Raw genomic sequence first — 10,101 nt, 5'->3', positions numbered from 1 at the left:
AATTTATAGAGGGCTTCTTGAGGACTCAGAGCACTTGGTCTATATCTTTAAGATACTTTACTTTTGGAGGGAAAGAAGATTAACATACATGAAACCACTAGCAAAAGAAAAGTCAAGAAATAAATTGTAGTTCATACTTGAGAGCCAGAGTGATAAGCGACAGGCAAAACTTGACACTATAGGACACATTCAAGTCGCACATTAGATCACAATTTATTGTGATCAGTGTCTGAAAGACCCGAACTTCATGCTCTTCCCAAAGCAGTCATTCAGAGATAACTTACTGAATATTTAGGCATTGCCTTCATGGTAAAATAACTTTCTAAGGTTGAAAAACAAGAGGTAGAAGGGAAAAGAATTCAATCACCTATCACTCTCAATATGACTGCCATCTTTATAATGACAGTATCAATTTCTAGAAACCTCTTCAAGCAAGGACTTTGATCCCAAGTATCTCTTTTACTCTTTCTTAAGTCTTCACCTGATAGAGTGACATCATGGGGTTATTTTACACCTCTGAACAAAGATCTATGGCCTTGATTCAAAGATATAAAAGAGGAATTCAGAAGGAATAGTTGCTTTTATACTTTCCAGAGGTTGCTCTCATTCCTTGACTCACGACCTTGTATCCCTCCCACCTCTCCTTCTGTTACCCGATCTCCGTTTTTCTAATACTGACCTTCTGCTTTCTTATCATAAGAATCTTCGGGATTCCAGTGATAACCCAGGATAGTCTCTCCACCTCAAGAGCCTTAGTTTAATTACATTTGCCAATTTCCTTTCGCCATGTAAGGTAAAATATTCATGGGCTCTTGGGATTAAATATGGATATTTTAAGGGGGCCATTATTCAACCTCCCATACTAGGCACCACTAACCATTTATGACCTTGGTCTTTCTCTTACTGAACTTTGTTATATACACTAGCAATAATTTTGACTTGAATTTTTCTTTGTGAGTGTAAGAATGTGGATCCGTTTTTTCCTTTTACACAGATTCGTAAGTAACTGTGGAAGGGCAGCGTTTTCTAGGATAGAAACAGATGAGAGCCATCATCTCCTTGCAGCAGTGGGAAAATAAAAATGGGAGAGGTGATGATGTTAGCTAAAGCTTGGGAATAGGGTAACTTGAAAATGGTGTATTAATTAAATGGTATTTAATTAATAAGATGCTTGGAGATAATTTGTGGATTTCATTTACTAGACTGCACCTGTCCCTTTTTCTGTGAATTATTAAGAGGTGACAGTCCATAGAAATACACAGCCTCTTTTATGGTGAACTGTGTTCACCTGAAGTGATAAGTTACTGAGAGAAGAAAAGACTATCAATAATAGTTTTATATTTTTAAAACAATAATTTCCTCTTAGTCCAGACAGAAGCAACATGCTGTGCAAAATTATACATCATGTAGCAACAGCTGAGAAGTCAACATATATCATTATCAATGCTGCCTCTATAAAAGCCCCCCAAATTACCATATCTAACAATAATTTCTACTTTAATAAAGAGAAAAGGGGACACAGGAAGAAACCAACTTATTCTTACAAATGGTTGGTTTAACACATAGTGAACAAATTGATGTGTAAATTGGCTTTGATGAATGCTTGTGTTAAATGTGGTTATTTATTATGTGTTCCATTATATAAATTGGTTGCAAAATTATAACAAATGTTCTTTATTAATCTTACCTTCTCTGTGGCTAGAGAATGACTCAAGGCAATTATCTTTCATGGACTTCAGCATCATTAGTGCTGATGCGCTGAGGAGGGCAGACAAGTTCTAATAATACACAGAAAAGAGAAACATGCGTTTTCTTTGCTTCTTACATGGAGAGGTGTTATCTCTCAATACAGTTTTCCTTCATCTCCAATTAAATCCTTCAAGTTGTTAGCTTCTGGTATTTTTGCAGTAACAGCAGCTGTAGGTATAAGAAATATCTTCCATATTATGTTCTTTATGGTATGACATTTGAAATTTAAACAGATGGCATAGATTCTGGTCTTCAGGAACTCAGAGTTTGCCTAAGATGGCACAGGTGTTCTCAGGCCACATTTGGCTACTTGGTAGGGGCTTCAAGCATTTGCTCTATGGTCCAGTGACAGATTGTAGAACTTTCTTACTGTTTTCCTCTTCAACATGGGATATAAATAACTTGAAGATAGCAGCTTTCTGGGAAAGGAAAGAAAGTAGCTCTTCCAAGAACACTTTCATGGCTTAATACTCAACCAGAATTAAAGAGTTAAAGAGTTATCCCAGTAGATGACCTGGAGCTACCTCTTAGTTATCAGGGGCCATTTTTGTTGAGTTATGTTTTTTGTTCAGTTCCCTGCTTCTCACCTTCCTCTCCTCTATAAGACTGTTGTTGCCCTTTAGCTCTTCTTACATCCTTAAGGTGGGGGAGGGGGACCAAAAGTAAAAAAAATAAGAACTCATTCTGTTAATTATGTATCTCTAACTAAAGATTGAGGGTAGAGTTAAATGTTGCAGGTGGGAAGGTGCTTATAATTCATGATTACATAAAATAACAAAAATACCAGTGCAAATTTGTCATCTGGAGAAATCACAGTCAGATGGTATGCCTGCATTTTTCATTAATGAATATTTATTGAGCTCCAGTGATGTGCTAGCCCTTCAGCTGGGTGCTGGGTGCTAAAGGTTAGGGGTGGGAGATAGAAAAAGAGTAAGTCTATTGCACCAGAAACTAACCAGAAAACTGGTACTAAAACACTTGTCTCTTCTTAATGCCAACTGTTAATCACTGACATGAAGATAAGTTAGAATTAGGTTCAGCAATAAAAGAGAATACCCCACAAACTAAAGAGGATAGATGCTATATTTATATTTTTCTCTCACGTAGGTGAATATCTGCATAGATAAAGTGCTATATGAGGTTCCTTTTATTTCATTATACTACCTGGTATGGCCTTTTTTCCTAAATTTACTTCATGGTGCAAGATGGTCACATCAGTTTCAGATCTCATGTTTGCATCTGAGTCAGCAGAACAAGGAAAAGAAAGAAGGGCATGCCCCCTTCATTTTATTTACTGGAAGTTGCACAACTTCCATGTACATGTAATTGGCCAGTTCTAGGCATAAGAGAGGCCAGGAAACATTCCAACTGGTCACATGCCCAGCTAAATACTGTGTGTTCTGGGACTGTCAGTTTCTGCTCAGGACATAGAATGCTGCAAAGATCATTGCTTTTGCACTTAAAACAATAACAACAGCAGGAGCAACAAAAACACCAACAATTTGAAAATTCATAACTTTTCTTGAATCCAGCAGAGAAGTTATGACTACCAACTAATCTGAAATCTAAGGAAAAAACATCCAACAAGAGTTAGGATATGAGGATTTGCTTACCTGGGATAGATGTTATATGTCACAAGTAAGAACTCAATTAATCCTTTAATGAATTGCTAAAGACCTACTGTAGTCTGGCAAAGGTATTGAAAACCCCTCGAAGATACAAGCACAAAGAGAACTCGCATTCATCATAGGATTCTTTTCTGCAAAAGACCTGGTATATTCATACAACAAGACTAAAAGTATGTCCCTTATCATGCAGGTCTGGAGAAATAAGGGCACTGGGGCAAAAGCACAGTCATTCTCCCCTGTAATTCTATGAAATAAAGGGTTTAAACTTTTAGAGGGAGAGAAAAAAAACCTGATGTCCTAAGGCATTGGTGAAAACCCATGATGCTGGGGAAGGGAATAAAACAAAACCTTATACACTTGAAAGAGGGATTAAAATGCCTGCTGGGACCAGACCTACAGCTGAGAGTGGATAAGATAATGGAGAAAGACCTATCCTCAAGACTCAGAAACACAGTATCTTCTTAGGACTGATACTTAAACAAAACAACAGTAGTCTACAGATTGAAGAGGGGCAAGAGCAAGCAGAGAGAACTTTTTGAGGCATAATACAAGGGAAGACCTGAAACTGAGGATGGAAGAGATGATGAACAAAAACCATCTGGCAAACCAGGCCACATGTTAAACAGTAGTCCTGAATGATTTGAAGTCCGTGTTATACTGAGAGTAATTCTAGTGACAACTCCAAAATCCAGCTAAACTCATAACAATAATAACCCAACTACTCCCACCACACATACAAAGACATAGACACAGACAAAAAAAAAAAAAAAAAAGGCAGCCTAGAAAAAGGACAGATATATCCATTTCCAGGTCTCAAAATTTTTTTCCCCAGACTCTTTTGTCCTGTACAAGATGGCCAGGTTCATCTTTTAACAAAAAAACTGTAAAATATATAAAGCAAAGGAAAACAACCTTCTGTAGAGAGACAAAGCAATCAATAGAATCTGACTCAGATATGATACTAATGTTAGAAATATCTATTTGAAGGGCATCTAGGTGGCTCTGTTGGTTAAGCAACTGCCTTTGACTCAGGTCACAATCTCAGGGTCCTGGGATCCAGAATGGTTTCTCTGTTTAGCGAGGAGCCTGCTTCTCCCTCTTTTTCTGCCTACTGCTCTGCCTACTTGTGCTCTCTCCCTCTTTGCCAAATAAATAAATAAAATCTCTTTTAATAAAAGAAATCTCTCTTTGAGAAAATAAATACCAATACAGTAAAAGCTCTAGAGGAAAAGGTGAACAAGATGATGGATTAAATAAGTAATTCAGCAGAGAGAGTAAATGAAAGAAATGAATATAAATTCTGGATATGAAAAGCACAGTAACAAAGAATGCATTTGATGGACTTATCAGAGATTTGATATAGCTGAGTAGAAGAAACAGTGAAGTTGAAGATGAGTCAGTATAAATGACTTGATCTAAAACACGAGAGAGAGAGAGAGAGAGGAGAAATGAACAGAGAGCATAGCTAATATTTGAACAAATAGTTTTTAAAAATTTTCCAAAACTAATGGCATACACAAAATGACAGATCCAAAGTAGTTCAGGTGAGAGAACATCAAGCAGGATAAATACAAAAAAAAAAAAAACAAAAAAAAAACAAAAACAAATAAACAAGCAGGCAAACAAACCAAGACACCTGGGATATTATATTCCAACTGCTGAAAACCAAAGACAAAGAGAAAATCTTGAAGGTAACAAGAAATAAAGAATATATTACATACAGAGGGGAAAATACATAGAAGAACTATAGGCTTCTCATGAGAAACTATTCAGGCTGGAAGGAAAAGGAGTTCCATTTTTTTATGTGATGAAAGTAAAAAAAAAAGATCTTGTCAACTCTGAATTCAATGTTTAGTTAAAACATATTTTTCAAAAGCAAAAGAGAAATAAAGGCTCCTGAAGCAAAAAAGGAGCAAATGAATGGCATGAGGATCCATGGAGGAAATGTTCAAGGAAAGTCTTGAGGTAGAAGGAATAGGCTACTCAATAGAACAGAGGTCTGTACAAAGCAAAGAAATGGACTAGAAATATATTAAATGTAGATAAATATCACTTTGTCTTATTTTTTAATTGGTCATAAAAGAGAAAAAAACTAAGGCAAACATAATAACAACGTATTGCATATTTATAGCATATATAAAGGTAAAATAAATGACAAAAATAACACAGAAAATGAAAGGATAGAATTGGGAATATATTGTAAGGACTTCTCACTATTGTGCAGTGGTAATAAATTATGTGATGTATATTATGAATTATAAGGCAACTGATAAATTATTAAAAAGGGGTATAAACAATAAATGGACAGTGGTGATAAAATGGGATAACAAAACTTTTTTAAAAGGCAGGAAAAGATGGAGCAGAAAGGTGAGTTGGGGGAAATCAGAGGGGGAGACAAACCATGAGAGACTGTGGACTCTGAGAAACAAACTGAGGGTTTTGGAGGGGCAGGGGGTGGGAGTTTGGGAGAGCCTGGTGGTGGATATTATGGAGGGCATGTATTGCATGGAGCACTGGGTGTGGTGCATAAACAATGAATGCTGGAACACTGAAAGAAATAAAATAAAATGGAAAAAAAAGCAAGAAAAGAGGGAAAAGGAACAAAGAACAGACAGAACAAATAGAAAATAGCTAGACAGATGATAGTCTTTAATCCACATGTATCAATAAGACATTAAGGGTAAACTGTCTAAAAACATGAACTAAAAGACCAAAAAAAAAAAAAGTGTTTCATTGGATTAAAAAAGCAAGTTGTTTTATTTGACAAAGAGAAAGAGAGAGAGCACACAAGCAGGGGGAGCGGCAGATAGAAGGAAAGGAAAAAGCAGGTTCCCCACTGAGCAGGGAGCCCAACATGGGGCTTGATCCCAGGACCCTAGGATCATGACCCGAGCCAAAAGCAGACACTTAAGCATCTGAACCACCCAAGTGTCCCCCAAAAAACAAGTTCTAATTATATGCTATCTGTGGTAAATCATTCTTAGTTACAAAAACACAGATAGGCTAAAAGGAAAAAAAGATATGTAAATACTAATCAAAAGAAAGCTAAAGTAGCTATATTAATATCAGCAGAAAGAAGTATTACCCAGAATCAACAAATATATTACATCAATAAATACATGGTGATAAAGAATTCATTCTTCAAGAATTGGATATTTATGTACCTGATAACAAAGCTACAAAATATATGAAGCAAGAGTCCAAAAGGCTAACTAGAAGAGCAGACACGGCAATGTGAGCTCTTTAGCAATTCTCCAATTGGGCTAACAATGCACATGCTACAGGATCCGTATGCAAGAGACGCAAGGACATGCAGCAAGATCAGTATATCCTTAAGCATGCAACCTCTGCATGTTTCTTCAATCCATCACAATCCCTTTTCTACTTCATTTATCACTCTATCCCTGCCCAAACCCCTGCAAACTCCACCTCAGTAATTCTTATCCTTCCATGATTGTAAGTGCAGTGCCATTGGTCACACTTTTATCTGATGTAATCTCTCAATAAATAGTATAATAATGTAACAATAAATACCTACATAATCTCTAAATTAACACCTTGATGATCAACACCTGTTCTTCTGACAATTTCATCTAATTCTACTGAATCAATGGACTCTATTTTATTAAGAAAATATAACATTTGCAATATCCTTTAATATGCTTGAGCACAGAATTATAACCTCTCTTCCAAAACTTCTTACCAAATTCATTTCATCATTATTATTTAACCTAAGGTCTGAGCGTTCCTCAGCACACTATTTCTTTTCCAATAGAAATGTGTATCACAGGGCACCTGGGTGGCTCATTGGGTTAAAGCCTGTGCCTTTGGATCAGGCCATGATCTCAGAGTCCTCGGATCGAACCCCGCATCGGGCTCTCTGCTCAGTGGGGAGCCTGCTTCCTCTCTGTCTCTCTCTGCCTGTGTCTCTGCCTACTTGTGATCTCTGTCAGGTAAATAAATAAAATCTTTAAAACAAAACAAAACAAAACATGTGTATCACTTCTTTCTTATCTGAGTAATATCTTTCTTTCTTATTAGATGATATGCTCTATTAGGGAATGGGGAGTCGCTGCTTTTGTGTAGCACCTAGCACTTTGGCCCAGTAAATATTTGTTCCATGAATGAATGAATAAATGCCGGGTATGAGCTACAGAGATATGTTTTTCTACCTACCCCTGACACACACACGCATGGGAGCCTCAGAACTTGCTAATAGACACGTACCAGCCTTTTTCTAGCAGCGTTTGACACAGTTATCTCCTCATTTTCATCAGATATGGCCATGCTTGTTAGCCTCGGGGCATACTTACAAGCAATGCAGCAAAAAAGGCCATCCCTGCCATGATAGTTTATTGCAAAACACGGAATAAAATAAAGCAAGCATGTAGTGCTATACATACACAAACTAACAAACAAAAGGTCTAAACCACAGTGGCATCACTGTGACAGCGGTGTCTCACAGAAACTCCGGTGGCTCTAACTCCTGTCAGAGGCAATGAATGCCTGTGGTGTGTGTATGTGTGCTGGAATGGAGCTGAGAAGAAATTGTGTCCAGTTCTTTGAAACTGTCGACAGGTGAATGGCAGATGAATCTTTCCGAAGGTGACCATTGCCAGCATGCAAATTCTCTGCTTTGCACAAAGCAGAGAGCACAAGCACCAAGCACCTTTGCCTGCACAAAGGTGGTTTGGCCTTTGTGTTAGCATGTAATTCTCACCAAAGAACATTACTACTAAAATACCACGTGAATAAAACAGTGTATTTTAAGATGAATTAGAGTCCTGAGGCCAACAGGATAGATGGAAGTGTGTTTGTGTTCCACATAACTGGGTTCTGATAGCCACCGCGGGTCTTTACTTTGGTTTCCTGTCTCAGGGGTAAAGCACTCACAGGGATTATTCCAGTGCTGCCTTGGCCACTCCTCATGATTAACCATGGGGTCCCGGTCACTTCAAAATTTTCCTTAATGGTTGGGGCACCTGGGTGGCTCAGTGGGGTAAGCCTCTGCCTTCGGCTCAGGTCATGATCTCAGGGTCCTGGGATCGAGTCCCGCATCCGGGCTCTCTGCTCAGCAGGGAGCCTGCTTCCCCTCCTCTCTCTCTGCCTGCCTCTCTGCCTACTTGTGATCTCTCTCTCTGTCAAATAAATAAATAAAATCTTTAGAAAAATATTTTCCTTAATGGCAAAAAAACAAAACAAAAACAAAACAAAAACAAAAACCATGTTGGGATGAAAACAGAGTGCAAGAAGGATTAATAGCATATGATATGTTGGATTCATTTCAGAGTTCCCCATGCAAGAGATCTAATTTGGGGCTGGACTGCAACACTGAACCAAGATTGATCCATCCCCAGAGAGCAGTAATAAAGGGTCACTCGCAAAGTGTGCAAGATGGCAGACTAGGACTTGTGCTCCAAACTGTCTTCATTGCGGGGAATAAAGGAAATCCTTTTGGCCAAATATCTGTTCATTGTCTTCCGTGAGGTAGGACTCTCTTGAAGCAAGATGATGTTTAAATCCTACAATTTTTATTCTTTGCTTCTCATGTTTGTTTAACAGAGATATAACCGTCATGGAATGTAGGAGAGGAAAACAGCAAGAAAAGAAAGGAAGAGAAGTGGTTTAGACATATAAAAACAAAACAAAACAAAAAAAACAAAACAAAACAAAACAAAAAAAAACCTCACTTGGCTATAGGAATGGTCAGGGAAGGCACAGTCATCTTTTATTTCTTAAAGTTCTCCAAAGACAGGAAATAAGTCTCGGAAGTCAGTCCATCTCCCTCATAGGATGACTTCTTTTCTGGCAGATAAACATACCTAACAGGATTGCTAGTGTTTGGGGTAGGGGGGTATGATTATCATAGCAGATGCTTATTCTGTAGCTGATGGAGACAGGTCTGACTTGCTCTTTACTTTTGCTGGCATTTTATTATGAATTTCACTGTGACAACAGAAAGGATGAACCTGAGCTCCTGAGCAGATATAGCCAATGGCCCATTTATTTCTAGTGTCAGTGTTTGTCTGAGTTCCAGTGGGAACATGGCAATCTTGAAACTTGTCTGATACTGGCATTTAGAAAAGAGCTGGATTCTTGCTCAATTTATACTACATCTAGTCCTTTGAAAGGCTTATTCTAATGCAAGGTCATGCAAAATGTTTGTGTGCAATTGATGTTGAATTTTTATACTAGCTGAGCTTCATTTCAGAATTCAATGCATTTGTTAAAACAAACTTTACTTTTATTTCAGCACAAACTTTGCTCCCAGAGTTATCAAGCGTCTGAGGTTGGTTTTTTTTTTTTTTTTCCAAAAGAAAATGTTTTCAAGCTCATCATCCCATGGCCGTGGATATATGAGTTCTTACTCAGATACATACCATTTCAGTCTTTGCCAGTGTTAGGAAAAACAGAAGCCCAATCTAATTGTATCACAAATTGGTAGCTGTCTGGAAATTCTCTTTTTGACGTTTCTGACAATGAACACTCCCTCCTGTTTTGAGACTTCTTTCGACCTCTCCTTTACCCTTTTCGCTCCCATCATGATTAAGTTCCCATGACCACCTGACTCATTCAGTGTGATATTAATCACCCTAACTCACTGCCATCCTTAAAACACCTTACTCACTCTCACCGTATCATCCCTCCTTTGCCTCCGCCTGTACACCCACATTCCGCATGCACTGCCTCAACTACCATGACTTGGATGGAAGTTTTAGCTTCT

The 10,101-nt window shown here is 37.9% G+C and overlaps 1 long non-coding RNA gene across 4 annotated transcripts in view; it reads right to left on the bottom strand.

Annotated features, from left to right (window-relative positions):
• Positions 1 to 1,674: 1,674 nt before the first annotated feature.
• The window catches only part of LOC309861863, a 184,107-nt gene continuing 175,680 nt past the window's right edge, over positions 1,675 to 10,101 (bottom strand). For all 4 annotated transcript variants that reach the window (XR_014310253.1, XR_014310254.1, XR_014310255.1 and 1 more), the window contains one exon: positions 1,675 to 1,917. This is a non-coding gene — a long non-coding RNA (uncharacterized lncRNA). The remainder of the gene's footprint in view (positions 1,918 to 10,101) is intronic.

Source organism: Mustela nivalis, assembly GCF_964662115.1.
Source record: "Mustela nivalis genome assembly, chromosome: 3".
Taxonomy (NCBI): domain Eukaryota; kingdom Metazoa; phylum Chordata; class Mammalia; order Carnivora; family Mustelidae; genus Mustela; species Mustela nivalis.
This window is presented reverse-complemented; position numbering and strand designations above follow the sequence as displayed.